Source organism: Triticum aestivum, chromosome 3A (genome assembly GCF_018294505.1).
Source record: "Triticum aestivum cultivar Chinese Spring chromosome 3A, IWGSC CS RefSeq v2.1, whole genome shotgun sequence".
Taxonomy (NCBI): Eukaryota; Viridiplantae; Streptophyta; class Magnoliopsida; order Poales; family Poaceae; genus Triticum; species Triticum aestivum.
Window position 1 is genome coordinate 540,215,877 of NC_057800.1, and position 26,873 is coordinate 540,242,749.

Sequence of the window (26,873 nt, forward strand, 5' to 3'; positions counted from 1 at the left end):
CTTGGAGCCTTACAAGTAAAGAAACTCACTCGATGAAGAATTAAGAATGGATCAAGGCGACTGAAAAGGAAGTTGCTGTCATCACTCGGGTCCATTGATCCGGAGCAAGATATGCTCACGGCATGAAAAACGAGTCGGAGAGGTCCTCAACTCCTTCCCCACTCAAACCTCGATCCATTCGGGGGCTAATGATGAAGTTATGTACCTAGGGTAGGGTCATGGATCTGTCCTAACTGCCCTACCCAAGGACATCTCTAGAAGAAATCACCTTTCAATCGACTTGAAGGTATTCCACTCGACAGACTCGAAGTCACTCGACCAAGAAGCAATCACTCGACCAAGATCCAACCACTCGACGGCCAGGAGACCTAAAGTCACCCCGCACACTAACGTCGGTCATTAAGTAGCTTTTATGGTCATCATAGCACTTTATTACTAGCGTTACCAGTAACGCCCTGCCTTAATGAACATTGAACCCTTCGTAACGTGGGCTGGCCGGGGTCCCGGCGCACTCTATATAAGCCACCCCCCTCCTCCGAGACGAGGGTTCGCACCTCTGTAACTCATACTCACATAATCTAGTCGACCGCCTCCGGGCTCCGAGACGTAGGGTTTTTACTTCTTCCGAGAAGGGCCTGAACTCGTAAACCTTGCGTCCTTACAACTTCTCCATAGCTAAGATCTCGCCTCTCCATACTTACCCCCCTACATTACTGTCAGACTTAGAACCACGACAATGAGCGGACATGGTTTAGTTGATTTGGATCACGTGGTCACTTAGATGACTAGAGGGATGTCTATCTAAGTGGGAGTTCTTAAGTAATATGATTGATTGAACTTTAATTTATCATGAACTTAGTCGTGATAGTATTTGCATATCTATGTTGTTGATTAATAGCTTGCAATGTAGCTCCCCGTTTATTTTTATATGTTCCTAGAGAAAAATGAGTAGAAAGATGATAGTTGCAATGATGCGGACTGGGTCCGTGATCTAAGGATTATCCTCATTGATGCATAGAAGAATTATGTCCTTGATGCACCGCTAGGTGACAGACCTATTGCAGGAGCAGATGCAGACGTTATGAACGTTTGGCAAGCTCGGTATGATGACTACTTGATAGTTTAATGCGCCATGCTTTACGGCTTAGAACCGGAAGTTAAAAAACATTTTGAACGCCACAGAGCATATAAGATGTTCCAAGAGTTGAAATTAGTATTTCAGACTCATGCCCGAGTTGAGAGGTATGAGACCTCTGACAAGTACTTTGCCTACAAGATGGAGTAGAATAGCTCAATTAGTGAGCATGTGCTCAGAATGTCTAAGTACTACAATCAGTTGAATCAAGTGGGAGTTAATCTTCCAGATAAGATAGTGATTGATAGAGTTCTCTAGTCACTATCACCAAGTTACTGGAATTTCGTGATGAACTATAATATGCAAGGGATGACGAAAATGATTCCCGAGCTCTTCGTGATGACAAAATCAACAAAGGTAGAAATCAAGAAAGAGCATCAAGTGTTGATGGTTAACAAGACCACTAGTTTCAAGAAAATGGGCAAAGGAAAAGAAAGGGAACTTCAAGAAAGAATGGCAAGCAAGTTGCCACTCCCGTGACGAAACCCAAAGCTAGACCTAAGCCTGAAACTGAGTGCTTCTACTAAGAAGGGAATGGTCACTGGAAGCAGAACTACCCCAAATACTTGGTGGATAAGAAGGATGGCAAAGTGAACAAAGGTAAATTTTATATCCATGTTATTGATGTGTATTTTACTAGTCTTTATAGCAACCCCACGGTATTTGATACTGGTTCGGTTGCTAAGAGTAGTAACTCGAAACAAGAGTTGCAAAATAAACAGAGACTAGTTAAGGGCGAGGTGACGATGTGTGTTGGAAATGATTCCAAGGATGATAAGATCACCATCGCACACTCTCTTTACCTTCGGGATTAGTGTTGAACCTAAAATAAATGTTATTCGGTGTTTGCATTGAGCATGAATATGATTGGATCATGTTTATTGCAATACAGTTATTCATTTAAGTCAAAGAATAATTGTTGTTCTATTTACATGAATAATACCTTCTATGGTCATACACTCAAAATAAATGGTATATTGAATCTCGATCGTAGTGATACACATATTCATAATATTGATGCCAAAAGATGCAACGTTGTTAATGATAGTGCAACATATTTGTGGCACTGCCGTTTATGTCATATTGGTGTAAAGCGCATGAAGAAACTCCATGCTGATGGGTTTTTGGAATCACTTGATTATGAATCACTTGATGCTTGTGAACCATGCCTCATGGGCAAGATGACTAAAACTCCATTCTCCGGAACAATGGAGCGAGCCACTAACTTATCGGAAATAATACATACCGATGTATGCGGTCTGATGAGTCTTAAGGCTCGCGGCGGGTATCATTATTTTCTGACCTTCACATATGATTTGAGGAGATATGGGTATATCTACTTGATGAAACACAAGTATGAAACATTTGAAAAGTTCAAAGAATTTCAGAGTGAAGTAGAGAATCATCATAACAAGAAAATAAAGTTTCTATGATATGATCACAGAGGCGAATATTTGAGTTATGAGTTTGGCCTTCAACTAAGACAATGTGGAATAGTTTCACAAACTCATGCCACCTTGAAAACCACATCATAATGGTGTATCTGAATGTCATAACCGTACTTTATTAGATATGGTGCGATCTATGATGTCTCTTACCGAATTACTACTATCGTTTTGGGGTTATGCATTAGAGACAGCTGCATTCACGTTAAATAGGGCACCATCTAAATCCGTTGAGACAACACCATATGAATTGTGGTTTGGCAAGAAACCTAAGCTATCGTTTCTTAAAGTTTGGGGTTGCGATGCTTATGTGAAAAAGTTTCAACCTGATAAGCTTGAACCCAAATTGGAGAAATGCGTCTTCATAGGATACCCAAAGGAAACTGTTGGGTACACCTTCTATCACAGATCTGAAGGCAAGTTATCTTTTGCTAAGAATGGATCCTTTCTAGAGAAGGAGTTTCTCTCGAAAGAAGTATGTGGGAGGAAAGTAGAACTTGATGAGGTAATTGTACCTTCCCCCGAATTGGAAAATGGTTCATCACAGAAATCAGTTCTAGTGATGCCTACAACAATTAGCGAGGAAGTTAATGATGATGATCATGAAACTTCAGATCAAGTTACTACTGAACCTCGTAGGTCAACCAGAGTACGTTATGCACCAGGGTGGTACGGTAATCCTGTTCTGGAAGCCATTTTACTAGACCACGACGAACCTACGAACTATGAGGAAGCGATGATGAACCCAGATTCCGGGAAATGGCTTGAGGCTATGAAATCTGAGATGGGATCCATGTATGAGAACAAAGTATGGACTTTGATTGACTTGCCGATGATCGGCGAGCCATTGAGAATAAATGGATCTTCAAGAGGAAGATGGACGCTGATAGTAGTGTTACTATCTACAAAGATCGACTTGTCAAAAAGGGTTTTTACAAGTTCAAGATGTTGACTATGATGAGATTTTCTCACTCGTATCGGTGCTTAAAGTCTGTCTGAATCATGTTAGCAATTGCCAAATTTTATGAAATTTGGCAAATGGATGTCAAAACTGGATTCCTTAATGGATATCTTAAAGAAGAATTCTATATGATGCAACCAGAAGGTTTTGCCAATCCTAAAGGTGCTAACAAAATGTGCAAGCTCTAGCGATCCATTTATGGACTGGTGCAAGCATCTTGGAGTTGAAATTTACGCTTTGATAAGTTGATCAAAGCATATAGTTTTATACAAACTTGTGGTGAAGCCTGTATTTAACAGAAAGTGAGTGGGAGCACTACAACTTTTCTGATAAGTATACATGAATGACATATTGTTGATCGGAAATAATGTAGAATTTTCCGGAAAGCATAAAGGAGTATTTGAAAGGAGTTTTTCAAAGAAGGACCTCGGTGAAGCTGCTTACATATTGAGCATCAAGATCTATAGAGATAGATTAAGACGCTTGATAAATTTTTTCAATGAGTACATACCTTGACAAGTTTTTGAAGTAGTTCAAAATGGAACAGTCAAAGAAGGAGTTCTTGACTGTGTTGCAAGGTATGAAGTTGAGTAAAGATTCAAAACCCGACTACAGCAGAAAATAGAAAGAGAATGAAAAGTCATTCCCTATGCCTCAGTCATAGGTTCTATAAAGTATGCTATGCTGTGTACCAGACCTATTATGTACCTCACCATGAGTTTTGCAAGAGGGTACAATAGTGATCCAGGAGTGGATCACTGGACAATGGTCAAAATTATCCTTAGTGGAATAAGGAAATGTTTCTCGGTTATGGAGGTGACAAAGAGTTCGTCGTAAAGAGTTATGTCGATGCAAGCTTTCACACTGATCTGGATGACTCTAAGTCTGGATCGAGATACATATTGAAAGTGGGAGCAATTAGCTAGAGTAGCTCCGTGCAGAGCATTGTAGGCATAGAAATTGGAAAAATACATATGGATATGAATGTGGCAGACCCGTTGACTAAACTTCTCTCACAAGCAAAACATGATCGCACCTTAGTACTCTTCGGGTGTTAATCACATGGCGATGTGAACTAGATTATTGTCTCTAGTAACCCTTTGGGTATTGGTCACATACTGATGTGAACTATAGAGTGTTAAATCACATGACGATATGAACTAGATTATTGACTCTAGTGCAAGTGGGAGACTGAAGGAAATATGCCCTAGAGGCAATAATAAAATTGTTATTTATATTTCCTTATATCATGATAAATTTTTATTATTCATGCTAGAATTGTATTAACCAGAAAATTAGTACATGTGTGAATACATAGACAAACAGAGTGTCCCTAGTATGCCTCTACTTGACTAGCTCATTAGTCAAAGGTGGTTAAGTTTCCTAACCATAGACATGTGTTGTCATTTGATGAACGAGATCACATCATTAGAGAATGATGTGATGGACATGACCCATTGTTAGCTTAGCATAAATGATCGTTTAGTTTTATTGCTATTGCTTTCATCATGACTTATACATGTTCCTCTGACTATGAGATTATGCAACTCCCGAATACCGTAGGAACACCTTGTGTGCTATCAAATGTCACAACGTAACTGGGTGATTATAAAGATGCTCTACAGGTGTCTCCGATGGTGTTTGTTGAGTTGGCATAGATCGAGATTAGGATTTGCCACTCCGTGTATCAAAGAGGTATCTCTGGGCCCTCTCGGTAATGCTCATCACTATAAGCCTTGCAAGCAATGTGACTAATGAGTTAGTTGCGGGATGATGCATTACGAAACGAGTAAAGAGACTTGCTGGTAACGAGATTGAACTAGGTATGATGATACCGACGATCGAATCTCGGGCAAGTAACATACAGATGACAAAGGGAACAACGTATGTTATTATGCGGTTTGACTGATAAAGATCTTCGTAGAATATGTAGGAACAAATATGAGCATCCAGGTTCCGCTATTGGTTATTGACCAGAGATGACTCTCGGCCATGTCTACATCATTCTCGAACCCGTAGGGTCCGCATGCTTAACGTTCGATGACGATATGTATTGTAAGTTATGTGATTTGATGTACCAAAGGTTGTTCGGAGTCCCGGATTTGATCACGGACCTGACGAGTGATGAAGCTATGTACCTAGGGTAGGGTCATAGGCCTGACCTAGACAGCCTCCCCTAGGACGCCATCTTAAAACCAGAAGCAGTCAAGGGATAGCATCATCCACTCGACTACAAGTCGTTCCACTCGAAAGATTCAAGGTCACTCAACCGCAACAATTATCACTCGACGAACAGAAGACCTAAAGTCACTCTGCACGACAATGGTTGGACGTTTATTTCATAGAATTAATAGGCATTTATATCACTAAATTGCTAGCGTTACTAGTAACGCCTCCTTCTTAATGTACTTTAAACCCTTTGTAACGTGGGCTGGCTGGGGTCCTGGCGCACTCTATATAATCCACCCCCTCCACTGGCACAAGTGTTCGCACCTCCTGTAAACACACACATACACAATCCAGTCAACCGCCTCCGGGCACCGAGATGTAGGGCTATTACTTCCTCCGCGAAGGGCCTGAACTCGTAAAACTTGTGTGTACAACTTCGCCATAGCTAGGATCTTGCCTCCTCATACCTACCCCCATTCTACTGTCAGTCTTAGATCCACGATAGTTGGCACCCACCATGGGGCAGGTGTATTAGCGACTTTCTGGTGGAGTTGCAAGTTTTCCGATTCTCATCATCATGGTTTCCGCCGGCGGACTGGTTGAGGGCCGCGAGATCCGTCTCGGCGCGCTTGTGTTCATCGCCGACGATTCCGCCTGGCTCCTAGAAGCTCCACTCGACGTTGATGCGCTCCCCATCCGCGAGGCGACGCACTTTCGCGTGTGCGTCCACGGCGTCCTTCTCCGGCAACCATCGACTCAGTATCGGTCGGTTCCTATGGTGTCCTCATCCCCCACCACTCGCCGACACAAGCATTCCGGTCGGTCACGGCTCCAGTGGTGCGTGAGGCATGCGGTGGCCCGCCAGTCGGGCACCTCACACGTCGCGGCAATCGATGTAACGCCCTCGATGCGGCTATAGCTCCCATGTGTCGAGGCACGACTTAGAGGCATAACCGCATTGAAAGCAACGTCACAAGTTAGGCAATCTCCACAACATCCCATGTAATATAGATAATAAAAGGGGAGATACATAGTTGGCTTACACTCGCCACATCAATCAAAGTACATAAATAGCATTACAGCATTCAAACACTCATGGCCCGACTACGGCGCCAAAATAAAAGATCAACCCAACATGCGACACGGTCCCGATCACCCCAACTGGGCACCACTACTGATCATCAGGGAAAGACACATAGTAACGACGTGAGTCCTCGTCAAACTCCCACTTGAGCTCAAGCGCATCATCTGGAATGGAGTCGTCAGGCCCTGCATCTAGTTTGGAAGTAATCTGTGAGCCACAGGGACTCAGCAATCTCGCACCCTCACGATCAAGACTATTTAAGCTTATAGGTAAGGCAAAGGTAAATATGTGGAGCTGCAGCAAGCGACTAGCATATATGGTGGCTATCCTGTTCGCAAAAGAGAGCGAGAAGAGGAGGCAAAGCGCGAATGAGTAACTAGAGAACAACCTGCGGCAAGCATTACTCCAACACCGTGTTCACTTTCCGGACTCTACCGAGAAGAGACCATCACGGTAACTCACACAGTTGATTCATTTTAATTAAGTTAAGGTTCAAGTTATCTACAACCGGACATTATCAAATTCCCATCTGCCCATAACCGCGAGCACGGCTTTCGAAAGTTCAAATCCCTGCAGGGAGTCCCAACTTAGCCCATGACAAGCTCTCACGGTCAATGAAGGAATAGACCTTCTCCCGAGACGTTTCGATCAGACTCGGTATCCCGGTTCTACAAGACACTTCGACAAGTTAAAACAAATCCAGCAACACCGCCCGAATGTGCAGACGAATCCCGATAGGAGCTGCACATATCTCGTTCTCAGGGCACACTCAGATGAGCGCTCCATACAACTAAAACCAAACCTCGAGTTTCCCTGAGGGGGCGCTGCACATGACTCTAGTTTGGACCAACACTCAGAGGAGCACTGGCCCAGGGGGGTTTAAAATAAGATGACCCTCGGGATCCGGAAACCCAAGGGAAAAAGAGGCTAGGTGCCAAATGGTAAAACCAAGGTTGGGCATTGCTGGAAAAGCTTTAATCAAGGTGAACTATCAAGGGGTTCCCATTATCACCCAACCGCGTAAGGAACGCAAAATCCGGGAACATAACACCGATATGACGGAAACTAGGGCGGCAAGAGTGGAACAAAACACTAGGCGAGAGGCTGAGCCTTCCACCCTTTATCAAGTATATAGATGCATTAAGATAACAAGATAATATAATGATATCCCAACAAGTAAATAATGTTCCAACAAGGAACGGTCTCCAATCTTCACCTGCAACTAGCAACGCTATAAGAGGGGCTGAGCAGAGCGGTAACATAGCCAATCAACGGTTTGCCAGGACATGGTGTGTTAGAGGTTTGATATGGCAATTTGGGAGGCACGATAAGCAAGTGGTAGGCATCGTAGCATAGGCATAGCAAAAGAGCGAGCATCTAGCAAAGCAAAGATAGTAGTGATTTTGAGGGTATGATCATCTTGCCTGCAAAGTTGTCAGAGTTGACTGGATCCTCGAAAGCAAACTCAACGGGATCCTCATTAGCGAACTCGTCTCCCGGCTCTACCCAAACAAGACAAACAAGCAAACAGAACACAATCAACCACGTGCGAACTCAAACAACATGATGCAAACATGGTATGCTATGCGGGATGCGACATGTGATGCATATGCAAGATTTGACAAGGAATGAATGAACCTGGCCTCAACATGGAAATCCAAGTGTGCCACTAGAAAGGTGAGATGAAATCGCTTGAAAACGATATAAAGATCACCGGAATCGGAGTTACGGTTTGGAAATGGCAAGCAATTCAAATATGGCACCGGTCTGCGATTAACAGCAAGTAACCATCTAAATGCAACAAGATGAACATGCTACAGCACTCAAACATGGCAACAAAATACATGGCAGGGATCCACTCATGATTCTTAACAAAAGACTAGCACTGAGATACGGCCAATTCATCCATTAACAGGTTCAAACAAGCATGGCAAAAATGCATTTGGTAAACAGATTTCAGACTTAGTGAAATTAGCACTTCTCTGGAATTTCAGATCAGGTAGCACATTTTGGAGCATGAAAACTATATGCTACAGGACCTGAACATGGCAAAGTAAAGCATGGCATGAAGCTACTCAAAGATCTTAACAAAAGTCCCTTAGTGACCTTGAGCCAAAAGGGATCAGAAAATACATTTGCATGCATGTGAACATGGCAAAAACATAATCAGTTCACAGACTTAGTGAAAAACTGGAGCATGCAAATCAGATATCAAGTAGGCATGTTTACGAGCTCGATGCACTCACTATAGAGCAAGTCATGACAATCTAAGCATGCACCCATAAAGAATACACATTATACAAGCTAGAAATGGCAAGAACAATAACATAGCAAGCACGGATCAACTACAACATCCTCGGCAAAATCGCTAACAAGTAGATAATCTGCCCAGATTCACGAAATGACAAAAGTAGAGCTCGATTGACTCAAGCTAGGGTGCTCCATAATTGCAAACAAAGACATTGATGGATAGAGCACTACAAGATTAACAAAACAACCTTACTGATCATCTTCAAAAGAGGCACGGATCACTAGGAAACAACATGAACATATGACATATTGAGATAAACAGATCAAGGACTTGGTGGAAATGCTAAGTCCCTGAAATCAGCATTACCAAGTGCCTCACTTTGCAAGCTTGTGCTAGTCACCACACACATCACAAAAATACATGGGTTGCACCTCTGGAAAGATGGCAAAACCCTTAATAAAACATATGTAGAGCTCATGGGCATATCATGCACACAATAATCATGGCAAAAATGACAAATATCTAAATGGAGCAGTAGATCTGACAATTATCTCAAGTAGCACTCTTCTAACAGCATTTCGGGCATCAAGATGAACTCAAATGAAAATGATGCAATGAGATGAAATGATGTACACTCTGAGACGAACATTTTTATATGCAATATGCCAAAAACGGAGCTAAGGATGCAAAGTTACGATGCAATGAACAGGGGTAAAATATTTAGGGTTTCGGGCAAAAAAGTCAACCGATCCAATTTCCAGATCTGGATCCGGTGGCACGCGGATCGAGGTTGACCGGAAATGTCGACGGGGATCGCCGGTGTTGATGAGGAGGCGGTGGGGAGGCGCTCCCGGGCCGGATCTTGCCAGATCCGGCCGCCGGGGAGCCGGAGTGGCGGCGGGGCGAGGCCGGAGACCGGCGCCGGTGGACGGGGCGGCGCGCGACTCTCGCTGACGATGATGGTAGAGGCGGTGTGGCGGAGAGGCTAGCAGCGGCCGGCGAGGAGGAAGGAGGCGGCGGGGCGCGGGGGACTGCTGGCCCGGCGCGGCGAAGGAGAGGGCCCTCCTTGGGCCCGGCGGGCCGCGGCGGGCGCGGGACGGCGATGTGGGTGCGGCGCCACGTGTCGGCGCCCGATAGGCTGGGGCGCGGCGGCGGACACTGTCCGGCCGGACTCGGACACGTCCGGCGGCGAGGGGAGACGATTTTTAGGGTTTGGACGAAGGGGATCCGGAATTTCGAGAGGGTGGTCTATAAATAGACATAGAGGGAGCTAGGAGTGTCCAAATGAGGTGCAACTTTTGGCCACGCGATCGTGATCGAATGCTCTAGATGATGGAGATGGTTTTGGTGGTTTTTGGGCCAACGTGGAGTGGTGTTGGGCTGCAACACACACGAGGCCTTTTCGGTCCCTCGGTTAACCGTTGGAGCATCAAACGAAGTCCAAATGGTACGAAACTTGACAGGCGGTCTACCGGTAGTAAACCAAGGCCGCTTGGCAAGTCTCGGTCCAATCCGGAAATGTTTAATCCCCACACATGAAAGAAAGGTAGAAATGACCACCGGAGGAGAAGGAAGCGCCGGAATGCAAAACGGACATCGGGGAAAATGCTCGAATGCATGAGATGAGCTCGTATGCAAAAGCAATGCACATGATGAGATGATATGAGATGCATGACAAGAGTTGGAGTACAAGAGATGAACTAGGGTTTGGAGTACATATTGGGTAAATCATATCCGGGGTGTTACAATCGAGCCCAACGAAACTCTCTACGGCTTGGTCGACTGGCTCCGTGGAGACCGCATCCGAATGCGACAACAGCGATTCCGTGGCAGAAGTCTTGACGGTCAACGGACCACCTAGTCCTCCTGGCTTCTCTCGCAACGACGGTGGCGGCGATCCGTCGCGCGTCCACGAGGAGTACCGCCCTGATGACCCACAAGTATAGGGGATCTATCATAGTCCTTTTGATAAGTAAGAGTGTCGAACCCAACGAGGAGCAGAAGGAAATGATAAGCGGTTTCCAGCAAGGTATTCTCTCCAAGTACTGAAATAAGTAGTAATAGATAGTTTTGTGATAGGATAATTTGTAACGAGCAACAAGTAACAAAAGTAAATAAAGTTCAGCAAGGTGGCCCAATCCTTTTTGTAGCAAAGGACAAGCCCGGACAAACTCTTATATAGAGAAAAGTGCTCCCGAGGACACATGGGAATATCGTCAAGCTAGTTTTCATTACGCTCATATGATTCGCGTTCGGTACTTTGATAATTTGGTATGTGGGTGGACCGGTGCTTGGGTACTGCCCTTACTTGGACAAGCATCCCACTTATGATTAACCTCTATTGCAAGCATCCGCAACTACAACAAAAGTATTAAGATAAACCTAACCATAGCATAAAACATATGGATCCAAATCAGCCCCTTACGAAGAAACACATAAACTAGGGTTTAAGCTTCTGTCACTCTAGCAACCCATCATCTACTTATTACTCCCCAATGCCTTCCTCTAGGCCCAAACAATGGTGAAGTGCCATGTAGTCGACGTTCACATAACACCCCTAGAGGAGAGACAACATACATCTCATCAAAATATCAAACGAATACCAAATTCACATGACTACTAATAGGAAGACTTCTCCCATGTCCTCAGGAACAAAAGTAACTACTCACAAAGCATAAACATGTTCATAATCAGAGGGATATTAATATGCATATAGGATCTGAACATATGATCTTCCACCAATTAAACCAACTAGCATCAACTACAAGGAGTAATTAACACTACTAGCAACCTACGAGCACCAATCCCGGACTAGGTGACAAGAATTGAATACAAGAGATGAACTATGGTTTTGAGAGGAGATGGTGCTGATGAAGATGTTGATGGAGATTGCCCTCTCCCGGTGAGAGGAGCGTTGGTGATGACGATGGCGATGATTTCCCCCTCCGGGAGGGAAGTTTCCCCGGCAGAACAGTTCCGCCAGAGCCCTAGATTGGTTCCGCCTCGTGGCGGCAGAGTTTCATTTGAGAAGATGGCTTGTTATTTTTTTCCATCGAAAGACTTCATATAGCAGAAGATGGCCACCAGAGGGCCACCAGGGGGCCCACGAGGTAGGGGGGCACGCCCAGGGGGCTAGGGCGCCCCCACCCTCGTGGTCAGGGTGTGCCCCCCTGGTGAATTTCTTCCACTGAGTATTTTTTATATATTCTGAAAACGTCTTCCGTGAAATTTTAGGACTTTTGGAGCTGTGCAGAATAGGTCTCTAATATTTGCTCCTTCTCCAGCCCAGAATCCCAGCTGCCGGCATTCTCCCTCTTTATGTAAACCTTGTAAAAGAAGAGAGAATAGGCATATGTATTGTGACATAATGTGTAATAACAGCCCATAATGCAATAAATATCGATATAAAAGCATGATGCAAAATGGACGTATCACGCCCCGAGCCCCTTTCTTTGCAGCGGAGGGAAGAGCTTCGCCGCCGCAACATGGATGCACTTCACACTCCTATCGTTGGAGAAACCCCCGAGGCCCGGGCCTTGGAGGAAGCGCGCCTGACCAACTTGGCTGAGCACACTCGACTGGAGAACCTGCAGCATGCACTCGACGAGCGTGCTCGGCAACGGATCCTTGAATCCAGTCGACGGCAACTTTTTCCACCTCAAACTCAGGTATACCGCACTCCGATCCAAAATCTCATAGTCGCAACCCGAATAGCAGAGTCAATCTAGCCTTCCCAGTCGGAGGCAGACAGGGGCTTGATGCAGATCTGGGCCTTGCTTCGAGCAGCTGGAGAACATAATACATCAATATCTCAATCACGGAATAGGATTCATAGCAAGTCTGTGGTGGCGGACACAGTCCAGTCGGCTCACATCCCAAGATCGCCTTCACGGCGTGAAGGACATGGGCACCGGCAGGATCTGTATAGAAACCGCGAGCAGTATGATCACCAACTCGACCATGATGGCCATCGTCGAGTGCCCACGCCTCCTCCAAAGAGTGGTCATATGTGCCTCGACGGCAGGATGACAGGCGCCCCCACAGCAGCGAGCGAAGAGTACCAGTCGACCCAAGGGAGCCAGGCTTTGATGCGAGATCTATTCTCGTTCAAGGTCTGGTCGACAGGAACAGTGCGCATAGAGAAGGTCATGATAGAGATTATCCGACTGGCAGCAGAGTGCACGTCTGCGGTCCCGAGTGTTTCAGCAGAGCCATCAGGGCCGCAGTGATTCCTCCCAACTTCAGGTTGGCGACTGGAGTCAGCAAGTTCACCGGTGAGTCTAAGCTTGACACTTGGCTTGAAGATTACCGAGTGGCTATGCAAATTGGTGGTGGCAATGATGAAGTGGCAATGAAGCACCTCCCTCTCATGTTGGGAGGCTCGGCCTGGGCGTGGCTGAACCAGTTGGCGCCTGGTAGCATATACAGTTGGGAGGAACTCGCCAGAGTGTTTGTTAGAACTTTTGAGGGTACTTGCAAGTGACCAGTAGGGTTGACAGAATTGCAGTGTTGTGTACAGAAACTGAATGAAACCTTGAGAGACTATATCCAGAGATGGATCGCGTTACACCATACAATGGAGAATGTATCAGATCACCAAGAAATCTGTGCCGTCAAGGAAGGCGTTAAGTATTGGGAGTTGAATCTGAAATTCGGTCGGATAGGAGATATGACTCTGACTCGAATGATGGAGATCGCCACCAAATACGCTAACGACAAAGAGGAAGACCGACTCCGGAGTGGCAAGCACAAAACAGTCGCCCAGGACACCGATGGAGGTACTTCCAATCAGAAACAGAAGCATAAGGCCGAGCCAGTTGCTCCTGGTGAGGCCTTAGTTGTGGCTCAAGGAAAGTTCAAGGGGAAGCCCAAGGGGCCCTGGAATCCCAAGAAAGTGAAAGATCAAGACGGAAATGATGTGTTTGATTTGCCATGTCACATTCACACCAAGAAAGATGAAGAGGGTAATTTGATTTATCCCAAGCACACCACTCGGCAGTGTCGACTCCTGATCCAACAATTTCGAGAGAAGCAACCCAAGGAGAAGGAAAAGGATGAGGACAAGGAAGAGGATGATGACGGTTTTCCCAATGTCAACTCCATTCTGATGATTTTTGCTGATGTTGAGAGCAAAAGTCGATTGAAAGTTATCAACAGAGAAGTGAACATGGTTGCTCCGGCAACACCGAGTTATTTGAAGTGGTCCCAGACTGCCATCACTTTCGACCAGTCCGACCATCCAGCACGTATAGCCACCGACGCAAGCATTGGTGGTCGACCCAGTTGTTGAAGGCACTCGACTGACTAAAGTGCTGATGGATGGTGGTAGCGGCCTGAATATCCTTTATGCTGAAACCTTGAAGGGAATGGGGATTTCGATGTCCAAGCTCAGCGAAAGTAATATGAGTTTCCATGGCATTATACCCGGCAAGAAGGCTGAATCACTCGGCCAGATCGCCCTTGATGTGGTTTTTGGTGATTCCAAGAATTACTGCAAAGAAAAGTTGACATTTAAAGTAGTGGATTTCAAGAGTGCTTATCATGCCATTCTGGGTAGGCCTGCCTATGCACGTTTCATGGCTCGACCATGTTATGTTTACCTCAAATTGAAAATGCCTGGTCCCAGAGGAGTGATCACTATCATTGGCAATCGGCAGAAAGCAAAAGAGTGCTTCCAGAAGGGCTCAAAAATTGCCGATGCACAAATGGCGGAAGTCGAAATGCAAGAATACCAGAAGAATGCAGATCCAAGTGATTTGCTGCGCTCCAAGAAGCCTGCCACTGATTCTGCATTTCAATCGTCCGGTGAAACCAAGCCGATTCATATTCACCCAACCGATCCTAATGCTGCTCCTACTCATATTTCAACTTCACTCGACAACAAATAGGAAGAAGCGCTCATCCAGTTCCTCCGTGAGATCTGGGACATCTTTGCATGGAAACCTTCTGACATGTCGGGTGTACCCAAGGGACTGTGTGAGCATCATTTGCGAGTCGACCTGAAAGTAAAACCAGTCAAAGAACATCTTCGACGGTCCGTCGTACAGAAGAGAAAAGCAATTGGCGAGGAAGTAGCTCGGCTCCTGGCAGCTGAGTTCATCCACGAGATTTACCACTCCGAGTGGCTCGCCAATGTTGTTATGGTCCCCAAGAAGGACGACTCACTTCGCATGTGCATTGACTTCAAGCATATCAATCGGGCCTGCCTGAAAGATCATTTTCCTCTCCCTCGCATCGACCAAATTGTCGATTCGACTACAGGGTGTGAGCGTTTGTATTTCCTAGACGCCTATTCTGAGTACCATCAGATCCGACTGTATGGACCCGATGAGATAAAAACAGCTTTCATCACTCCATTCGGGTGCTTTTGTTATGTCACCATGCCATTCGGTCTCAAGAACGCTGGGGCCACATTCATGAGAATGATTTAGAAGTGTCTACTCACTCAAATCAGTCGGAATGTGGAAGCATACATGGATGACATTGTGGTCAAGTCGCGTAAAGGTTCCAACCTGCTGACTAACCTTGCTGAAACCTTTGCCAACCTGAGAAGGTACAATATCAAGCTTAACCCATCAAAGTGTACTTTCGGAGTTCCTGGCGGAAAGTTACTCGGCTTCCTCGTTTCTGAACGAGGGATCGACGCGAACCTAGAGAAAGTTGGTGCCATACTCCGGATGAAGTGCCCTGTGCGCGTGCATGATGTCCAAAAGCTTACTGGTTGTTTGGCTGCCTTGAGTCGATTCATTTCTCGCCTTAGTGAAAAGGCATTGCCTCTTTACCGACTGATGAAGAAATCTGACAAGTTCTAGTGGACTCTTGAAGCTGATGCAGCCTTTGTAGATCTCAAAGCCCTGCTTTCCACCCAGCTGGTGCTCGCTGCCCCAATCAGCAAAGAGCCTTTACTGCTTTACATTGCAGCCACTGGACAAGTTGTCAGTACAGTACTCACGGTCGAGCGGGGAGAAGAAGGAACAACTTATAAAGTTCAACGCCCAGTATACTATGTTTCTGAAGTTTTAACTCCATCCAAGCAAAGATATCCACATTATCAGAAGCTGGTTTATGGGATTTACATGACCACGAAGAAGGTTGCATGTTATTTCTCTGATCGTTCCATTACAGTCGTCAGCGACGCACCATTATCAGAAATTCTAAACAATAGAGATGCAACTGGTCGAGTAGCAAAATGGGCGATTGAACTTCATCCCTTAGATATCAAGTTTGAGGCAAAGAAAGCTATCAAGTCCCAGGCAATGCCTTTTGGATCGAACAGCAACTGCCGACTCAGATTCACTCGGACCACTGGACCATGTTCTTTGATGGATCCAAGATGCTGAATGGTTCTGGTGCTGGGGTGGTATTGGTATCCCCCCGAGGTGACAAACTCCGCTATGTTCTCCAAATTCATTTCGATTCCTCCAACAACGAAGCTGAATATGAGGAACTTTTGTACGGGTTGCGTATGGCCATTTCACTCGGCGTCCATTGCCTCATGGTCTACGGCGACTCAGATTTGGTGGTGAATCAAGTGATGAAGGAGTGGGATGTCAGAAGCCCAACTATGACTGGATACTGCAATGCGGTGAGAAAGTTAGAGAAGAAGTTTGAGGGTTTAGAACTCCATCATATACCCCGACTAAAAAAATCAAGCGGTGAATGATTTGGCAAAGATAGGTTCCAAGAGGGAAGCCATTCTCAATAATGTGTTTTTGGAGCACATTCATACACCTTCAGTCTAGGAAGATCCTTTCACTGAAGAACCCCCGCAACCAAAGAGCACCACTGATCCGACTGAAGTCGAAGTCCCGGCCGTGGTCGACTTGATCATGGAGGTTTTGGTCATCACTCCCGACTGGACAGTGTCGTACATTGCGTACATCCTCAGGAAGGAACTCCCAGAGGACGAAGAATAGGCCCGACAGATCGTCCGCCGATCCAAAGCTTTTACTGTGATAAGAGGGAAGATGTTTAGAGAAAGTGTAACTGGAGTTAGCCAGAAATGCATAACACCAGAGGAAGGTCGAGTGATCCTCAACGACATCCACTCGGGGACCTGTGGTCACCATGCGTCCTCTCGGACCATTGTGGCCAAAGCATACCGAGCAGGGTTTTATTGGCCACGGGCAAATGAGATGGCACAAGAAATAGTCGACAAATGTGAAGGCTGCCAGTTTTACTCCAACATGTCTCACAAGCCCGTGCCAGCCCTGAAGACCATCCCACTCGTCTGGCCCTTCGCTGTTTGGGGTTTGGACATGGTTGGACCTCTGAGAACGGGTAGGAGTGGCTTCACTCATGTACTCGTGGCAGTCGACAAATTCACCAAATGGATTGAAGCCAAGCCTATCAAAAGTCTGGAAGCCAGTACCGTAGTCAGTTTCATCAGAGAGTTAACATTCAGATATGGTGTTCCGCACAACATCATCACTGACAATGGCTCGAACTTTGATTCGGATGAGTTCAAAGCCTTCTGTGCTTCCCAAGGCACTCGAGTCGACTATGCTTCAGTCACCCATCCCCAGTCGAATGGACAAGCTGAAAGAGCAAACGGGTTGATCCTCAAAGGATTGAAACCCCAACTGATGCGTGATCTCAAGCATGCGCCAGGCGCCTGGGTCGATGAACTTCTGTCAGTACTTTGGGGTTTGAGGATGACTCCGAATCGATTGACTGGTCGAACTCCATTCTTCTTGGTCTATGGGGCCGAAGCTGTGCTTCCGAGTGACTTACTTCACAATGCACCCAGAGTTGAGCTTTTCTCAGAAGATGAAGCAGAACAGGCTCAGCAAGATGCAGTTGATCTCCTGGAAGAGGAAAGAGAGATGGCTCTAATCTGATCGACCATTTATCAGCAAGACTTGCGTCGATTCCATGCCAGGAACGTGAGGGGTCGAGCATTTTAGGAAGGAGAGTTGGTTCTTCGAGTGGATCAGCAGAAACAACACAAGCTCGCCCCTACTTGGGAAGGTCCTTTCATCATCACTAGAGTGCTCCACAACAGAGCGTACCACCTCTACAACATCGAGCATAAGAAAGACGAGCCACGCGCTTGGAATGCGGAGTTGCTCCGCCCCTTTTACACTTAAGCATTCAGACTGTTGAGATGTAGTAAGAAATATCCTTTAGTTTGATTATCAAAGACATTGTTTTACAATCTCGTAAATGTATGTTCTAAAATCCCCCAATGGGTGTCTTAGATGCGAATCTGTTTCGCCTAAGTTTAACAAATCCTACCGAGTGATGAGGAAGCCTCTCACTCGGGGGCTTAGATGCGAATCCGTTTCGCCTAAGTTTAAAAAAATCCTACCGAGTGATGAGCAAGCCTCTCACTCGGGGGATTAGCTGCAGTCCAGTACTCGCCTAAGTTTGAAAAATCCTTCCGAGTGATGAGCAAGACTCTCACTCTGGGGCTTAGCTGCATTCCAGTACTCGCCTAAGTTTGAAAAATCCTACCAAGTGATGAACAAACCTCTGACTCGGAGGCTTAGCTACAGTCCGGCACTCGCCTAAGCTTAAAAAATCCTACCGAGTGATGAGCAAACCTCACACTCGGGGGCTTAGCTGCAGTCCAGCACTCGCCTAAGTTAAAAAAAATCCTACCAAGTGATGAACAACCCTCACACTCGGAGGCTTAGCTGCAGTCCACTACTCGCCTAAGTTTAAAAAATCCTATCGAGTGATGAGCAAACCTCACACTCGGGGGCTTAGCTGCAGTCCAGTACTCGCCTAAGGTTAAAAAATCCTACCGAGTGATGAGCAACCCTCACACTCGGGGGCTTAGCTACGGTCCAGTACTCGCCTAAGTTAAAGAAAATCCTACCGAGTGATGAGCAACCCTCACACTCATGGGCTTAGCTGCAGTCCAGTACTCGCCTAAGTTTTTTTAAATCCTACCGAGTGATGAGCAAACCTCACTCTCGGGGGCTTAGCTGCAGTCCAGTACTCGCCTAAGTGTGAAAAACATCCCTATCTGCAAGGACGATGAGGTGCAGGTCGACTACAACCCTCTCTTTGGAGTCACGCCACAAGTACAACGTGCGCTCCATCCCTATCTGCAAGGACGATGAGGTACAGGTCGACTGCAACCCTCTCTTCGGAGCTGCGCCACAAGTACAACTTGCGCTCCATCCCTATCCGCAAGGACGACGAGGTGTAGGTCGACTGCAACCCTCTCTTCAGAGCTGCGCCACAAGTACAACGTGCGCTCCATCCCTATCCGCAAGGACGATGAGGTGCAGGTCGACTGCAACCCTCTCTTCGGAGCTGTGCCACAAGTAAAACGCGCGCTCCATCCTCATCCGCAAGGATGATGAGGTGCAGGTCGACTGGGACATCCTCCTTAGAATTGTGCCTCAAGTTCAAAGAATATTTCGAGTGAAGAACAAGTCCCACTCGAATGCAAACGCAAGCACATTCAGAATATAAACCAAGTTCGAATAAATCTTAAAAGTTCCGGGGCAAAGATAAAAGTACTCGGGCATCGGGCCCGAAGGAGTTTAACAGTTACAAAATCACTCGGCATTCCAAGGCAAATTTAAGGCGAGGTATTGAGTTTGTTCACTCTGCAGGAGGAGGGCTTGCAGGCTCGATGAACTCGTCCAGATCAATTCCGTCAGCGATCCGAGTGGCAGCAGCAATGAAAGTTCCATGAAGGATTGGAAGTCGTGTTTTTTGGTGTTAGCAACCTTGATAGCTACCAGCTTCTCTTCTCGAGCTTCCTTGTAGTGGACCCTAACCAGCGATAGAGCCACGTCAGCGCCGCATCAGGTAGAAGATTTCTTCCATTCATGAACTCGACTAGGAACCTCATTGAGTTGAGCCATCAGAGACTCAAGATCATTCTGAAGCGTTGCCCTTGGCCAGAGTGATGTATCAATGCGCGACACCGCCACCTTCAGACGAGCAAGATAGCTAGTAACACCGGCGACACGAGATTCCAGTCGAAGCACATTCATGGCAGCCTCGCCGCCGACTGGAGAAAGGATAGGATCCAAACCCATCTCAATCTGTCCAGTTTCCTCTTCAAAGTTTTGACAAAATTCTGCAGATTCAAGGAGCTAGTGAGTCGACTGGTCAGCAGTAACTTACAAATAGCAAAATAGTCGGATAAAAAGGGGTACCTTCGATCATAAGGAAGAGCTTCTTGGCGAGAGCCTTCAGATAAGCTTCCAAGTCATTTCTCCTACGAGACATGCTTTCCAGCTGGTCATTCAGTTCCACCTTATCTTTCTTCAAACGAGTCGCCTCTCGGTTGGATTCAGTAAGAGACGACTTCAGCTTGGTTATTTCCTCCTCTAGCGCTCCAACCGAAGCCAACTTTTTGTCAGCAAGGGCAGTCTTCTCCTGAGCCTCCTTTTGCGCAGCTGCAAGGTCCAGGTCCTTCTTCTCCAGAGCTAGCCTCATTTTCTCTACAAAATACGCATTTGGGTCAAACAGAAGAATGAAGGGATAACTTGAAGGATGGTCGAGATAAGAAGTCGATAGGCCGTTACCTTCCGTACCAGCAACTTCATCTTGAGCCTTTTTTAAGTTCTGTCGGGCCAGCTCCAAGTCAAGGTTGAGTTGCCTATGCTTTTCCTTGAATTCGGCGAACTTGGAGATAAGTGCACAAGACTTTTACAATGAATAAAAGACATGTCAATGAACAAGGTCAAAGATTATTTACTTCCGAGTGAATAAAACTTTAAAGACTACCGCAGAATCAAACATTCTACAGTAGTCTCGGGGACTACACCCAGTGAGTGCACTTAGTGTGCCCCCGCTGGTTCAGATTCCACTCGACACGGTCCGCCTAGACCGAGTGGAAGAAAAAAAAAGAGAGAAAGAAGTACTCAGACCCCAACCGACTGCCAGCAGTCGACTGCGGTCTCGGGGACTACACCCAGTGGGTGCACTTAGCATGCCCCCACTGGTTCAGATTCCACTCGACATGGTCCACCTAGACCGAGTGGAAGAGTGAAAACAACAAAAATGACAAAACACCCAGTGGGTGTGCAGATGCGAAGTGCAGGACAACAAGAGATTACACGGAGAAAAGTATTCAGGTAGCATATCCTAACAGAACAAGTTCAGTCGGAAGCCAACTTACTTGGACATTAGCTCGAAGGGCCGTGCTGGCGTCGTAAGCAGCCTGACTGTTTTTGTGCACCACCTTCACCCGCTCCATCATTATGCCAGCCTGGCGAATGGCTTCCGTAGCGGCGCCCGCCTAGTTTTCTGGACATGATGAGCGGTGAAGAATGGGACTGATGGTCCAGACACAGCAGCTTGAAGTTCTGAGGTATGAAGTTGGATGGTTGAAGCAGGCTCTGGTGCAGTCGCGATGTGGGGCATACACTCGACACTGGATCTGCAAAAGTAACAGAAGCCCCACTCACATCTTCAAGATGTTGAACTACTGGCTCTGCCGCCGGTTCCGATTGAGAGGTCTTGCCAGCCGGTGCCTTCTTGTTCCTCCTGGGCCTAGGCGGCACGTCCTCGTCATCATCTAGAAGCTCAATGACATTGGGAGGGGCTGCAAAGAGATCAGTCGACCCCAGATCAGTCGTCAGAATTTAATCGACCAAGTAACCAAAGACAGGGTTACGAGAGTTGTACCTGGGTTGGAGGTGACTGCACCTTCCATTTCTTCATCTTCGTACTGATGGGTGGAAGTCCCGGAGGTAGCATCCCTACAAATTTCAAAATTCAGTCGGTCGCGTCTATCGCACCGAGTCAACCAAAGGATCAAGTCTGATTATTACCCAGAGACAGTAGGAATGACCACTTTGATCTTGGGTAAAGCCTTCGGCAGTTTGGATGATGCAGCTTTCAGTTGTTTCGGCACCTTATCAGTCGGCGCTGGAGACAGTGCAGCTTTTGGTTGCTTCTGTGCCCTCTCAGTCGGCACTGGAGAAGACGTCTGTGGGCACTTCGACGATTGACCAGCTGGTGCGGTCGCTTTGTCATGGGTGCTTGCCGGGTTGTGAGCGTGCTTGGATCATTTTTCCCTATGAGGGGGTGAGTCGACCTCTTCTTCATCACTCGGGTCATCACTCTCCTTGTCCTCCTCTTCATTGGAGTGCCACTCGCTGCTCTCACCCCCGCCCGCCTCCCTCTCCGGATCCTGCTCCTGCTCCCCGTTGGGCATTGAGTACATCTCAGTAAGGGCCTGAAAGATAACAAGCGAGGCAAAAATCAGTCGGTTGTCAACAAGCGATTACATGATGAATCAAGAAAACATTCGGAAACCCAGAGTCGGACCTGGTCTGGCTGGCGCAGGTTGTCGAATGGAGGGACTCTCTTGGCCCCCCTGGGGTTATCCTTGTTGCTAGGGATGCCTTTCAGCCACTTCTCCACCATGTACTCGTCGACCTCCTCCGGGTGGATCCGAGTGGAATCCTCAATACCCGAGTACATCCACATCAGATGGTCATGGGCTTGGAGCGGCTGGATGCATCGTTTAAGGAAGACCTCCAACAGATCCATACCGGTCATGCCGTCCTGAGCGAGCTGGACCACCCACTCGACCAACACCTTCACCTGTGCCTTCTCCTCTGGGATCACTTTCAAGGCGGAAGGCTTCTCGGCCCGAGCTATGGAGAAAGGAGGGAGTCCAGTCGACTGACCTGGAGTCGGCTGGTCTTTGCAATAAAACCAGGTCAACTGCCATCCTCGGACCGACTCAGGAAGGATCATGGCTGGGAAAGTGCTCTTGCCTATCATTGGAATTCCAAGACCCCCACACATCTAAATTACGTGCGTCCTCTCGTCACACGAGTTGGCCTTCTTGACCGACTGAGAATGACACGTGAAAATGTGCTTGAAAACACCCAGTGTGGCCTACAACCTAAGAAGTTCTCACACATGGACACATAGGCAGCGAGATATACGATGGTGTTGGGAGTAAAGTGGTGGAGTTGTGCTCCAAAGAAGTTCAGGAACCTGGGGAAAAAAGGATGGGGAGGCAAAGAAAATCCACGGTCAACATGAGTGGAGAGGAGAACGCACTCACCCTCTCATGGATATGGTTTAGTCTCGCCTTCTGAGAGCCGTGTCAATTCGTGGGGAATCAGCCCCCCTCGACCAGATCATCAATGTCGTCCTGGCTGTTCATCGACCGAATCCAGTCGCGCTGGATCCAGCCGCGCGGCAGGCCGAACCTCGACGAAGATCTGCCCCAGCTGGACCTCTACCCCTTCGCCTTCGCCGTCGCCTTCTTCGCGCGCTCCAGAGCCACCGTCTTCTCCTTCCCCATGACCGCAGGCGAAACTCGAACAGAGCAACGACACCGGGAGTAGAGGCAGATGTGGAGGAGAGAGCGGAGGAGAAAGAAGGAGAATGGGAACGCATAGTGCAGAAAACCCCAATCCGGCACCTTATATGAGGTCGCTTCCGAGTGGCTGACCTGTGGGCCTGGGCGATCCTATCAAATCCCGCAACAGTCGCACGCAAGGTACATGGCGAAAAAGGTGGCGCGGTAATCGAGGTGGCCTCACCTAATCCCGTCCGATTACTGCGGTCTCCTCCGTCCCGTGCGCTTCCCCAAAATACGAATCCCACGATATCGACGAATAGCAGGGCAACCTGTCAGACGGAAGATTTTTTCCATACCAGTACTCAAAGCATCATAGTAAAAGTTCACTCGGTAGAACCAAGAATGGATCAAGGCGACTGAAAAATGAGTTGAAGTTATCATGATTGTTCATTTGGTCCCAATAAGGCGCTTCTGAAGCATGAAAATTGAATCAGAGGTGTTCTCAACTCCTTCTCCACTCAAGCCCTGAACCATTCGGGGGCTAATGATGAAGCTATGTACCTAGGGTAGGGTCATAGGCCTGACCTAGACACCCTCCCCCAGGACGCCATCTTAAAACCAGAAGCATTCAAGGGATAGCATCATCCACTCGACTACAAGTCGTTCCACTCGGAAGATTCAAGGTCACTTGACCGCAACAATTATCACTCGACGAACAGAAGACCTAAAGTCACTCTACACGACAACGGTCGGACGTTTATTTCATAGACTTAATAGGCATTTATATCACTTAATTGCTAGCGTTACTAGTAACGCCTCCTTCTTAATGTACTTTAAACCCTTTGTAACGTGGGCTGGTTGGGGTCCTGGCGCACTCTATATAAGCCACCCCCTCCACTGGCACAAGGGTTCGCACCTCCTGTAAACACACACATACATAATCCAGTCGACCGCCTCCAGGCTCCAAGACATAGGGCTATTACTTTCTCCGTGAAGGGCCTAAACTCGTAAAACTTGTGTGTACAACTTCACCATAGCTAGGATCTTGCCTCCTCATACCTACCCCCCATTCTACTGTCAGTCTTAGATCCACGACAACGAGGAGTCTCGAAATGGTCGAGACATAAATATTGATATATTGGAAGGTTATGTTTGGACACCGGAAATGTTTCGGATAGGTTCAGGCATTTTCCGGAGTACCGGGGGGTTACCGAAACCCCCCGGAGGGTTAATGGGCCTTCATGGGCCTTAGCGGAAGAGAGGAGGAGGCGGCCATGAGGAGGCGCGCGGCCCCCAAGCCCAATCCGAATTGTGTGTGTGTGGGGGGGGATTTCCTTCTCTCCCTCTTCCTCTTTCCTTCGCCTCCTAGTTGGACTAGGAAAGGGGGGAACCTACTCCTAGTAGGAGCAGGATTCCCCCCTTGGGGCGCGCCCCATGAGGCCGGCCGGCCCCCTCCTCCCCTCCTTTTTATACGGGGGAGGGGCACCCCATAGACACACAAGTTGATTTCTTAGCCGTGTGCGGTGCCCCCCTACACAGATTTCTGATACGTCTCCAACGTATCTATAATTTTTGATTGCTCCATGCTATATTATCTACTGTTTTGGACTATATTGGGCTTTATTTTCCACTTTTATATTATTTTTGGGACTAACCTATTAACTGGAGGCCCAATCCAGAATTGCTGTTTTTTTGCCTATTTCAGTGTTTCGAAGAAACGGAATATCAAACGGCATAAAATCTTCGGGAACGTGATTTTCTCACCGAACGTAATCCAGGAGACTTGGACCCTGCTCCAAGGAACAAAAGAGGCAGACACGAGGGTGGGGGCGCGCCCCCTGCCTCGTGGGCCCCTTGTTGCTCCTCCGGCGTTCTTCTTCCTCCTATATATACACACGTACCCCCAAACGATCAGAAGAGGAGCCAAAAACCTAATTCCACCGTCGCAACTTTCTGTATCCACGAGATCCCATCTTGGGGCCTGTTCCGGAGCTCCGCCGGAAGGAGGCCGTCATCACGGAGGGCTTCTACATCATCATAGCCTCTCCGATGAAGTGTGAGTAGTTTACCTCAGACCTTCGGGTCCATAGTTAGTAGCTAGATGGCTTCTTCTCTCTCTTTGAATCTCAATACAAAGTTCTCCCCCTCTCTTGTGGAGATCTATTCGATGTAATCTTCTTTTTGCGGTGTGTTTGTTGAGACCGATGAATTGTGGGTTTATGATCAAGTCTATCTATGAATAATATTTGAATCTTCTCTGAATTATTTTATGTATGATTGGTTATCTTTGCAAGTCTCTTCGAATTATCCGTTTGGTTTGGCCAACTAGATTGGTAGTTCTTGCCATGGGAGAAGTGCTTAGCTTTGGGTTTGATCTTGCGGTGTCCTTACCCAGTGACAGAAGGGGCAGCAAGGCACGTATTGTATCATTGCCATCGAGGATAACAAGATGGGGTTTATTTCATATTCCATGAATTTATCTCTCTACATCATGTCATCTTGCTTAAGGCCTTACTCTGTTTTTAACTTAATACTCTAGATGCATGCTGGATAGCGGTCGATGAGTGGAGTAATAGTAGTAGATGCATAATAGTTTTGATCTACTTGTCACAGACGTGATGCCTATATACATGATCATGGCTAGATATTCTCATAACCATGCTCAATTCTATCAATCGCTCAACAGTAATTTGTTCACCCACCGTAGAATACTTATGCTCTTGAGAGAAGCCACTAGTGAAACCTATGGCCCCCAGGTCTATTCTCATCATATCAATCTCCATTACTTTAATCTTTCTTTGCTTTTTACTTTGCTTTTACTTTTTACTTTGCATCTTTATACCATAAATACCAAAAATATTATATCTATCAGAACTCACTCTTGTAAGTGACCGTGAAGGGATTGACAACCCCTAATTTGTTGGTTGCGAGTAGCTATCACTTTGTCCAGGTACGAGGGACTTGAGCGTGGCCTCCGACTAGATTGATACCTTGGTTCTCAAAAACCGAGGGAAATACTTACGCTACTCTGCTGCATCATCCCTTCCTCTTCGGGGAAAACCAACGCAAGCTCAAGACATAGCAATTTCCACCTCGGTCATATTGTCGTAGTGCTTAGGCGAAGCTCTATGTCGGTAACTTCATCATCACCATCAACACGCCGTCGTGCTGATGAAACTCTCCCCCGGTCTCAGCTGGATCTAGAGTTCGAGGGATGTCACCAAGCTGAACATGTGCAGATCGCGGAGGTGCCGTGCATTTGGTACTTGATCGGTTGGATCGCGAAGACATTCGACTACATTAACCGCGTTACTCAATGCTTCCGCTTTTGGTCTACGAGGGTATGTAGACACACTCTCCCCTCTCGTTGCTATGCATATCCTAGATAGATCTTGCGTGATCATAGGAATTTTTTTGAAATACTGTGTTCCCCAACAGGAGGGCCTCAAGGAGATGCTCGAGTTGTTGGCCTCCGATGACGTGTACGTGCCGGAGCTGGACGTCAAGCAGGAGGTCAAGGAGGAGTGGGCATGGGTGTCGTGGTCACCACCAGCCGCACCACCGCCCCTCTCGCCCCCTCAGCCTGCAC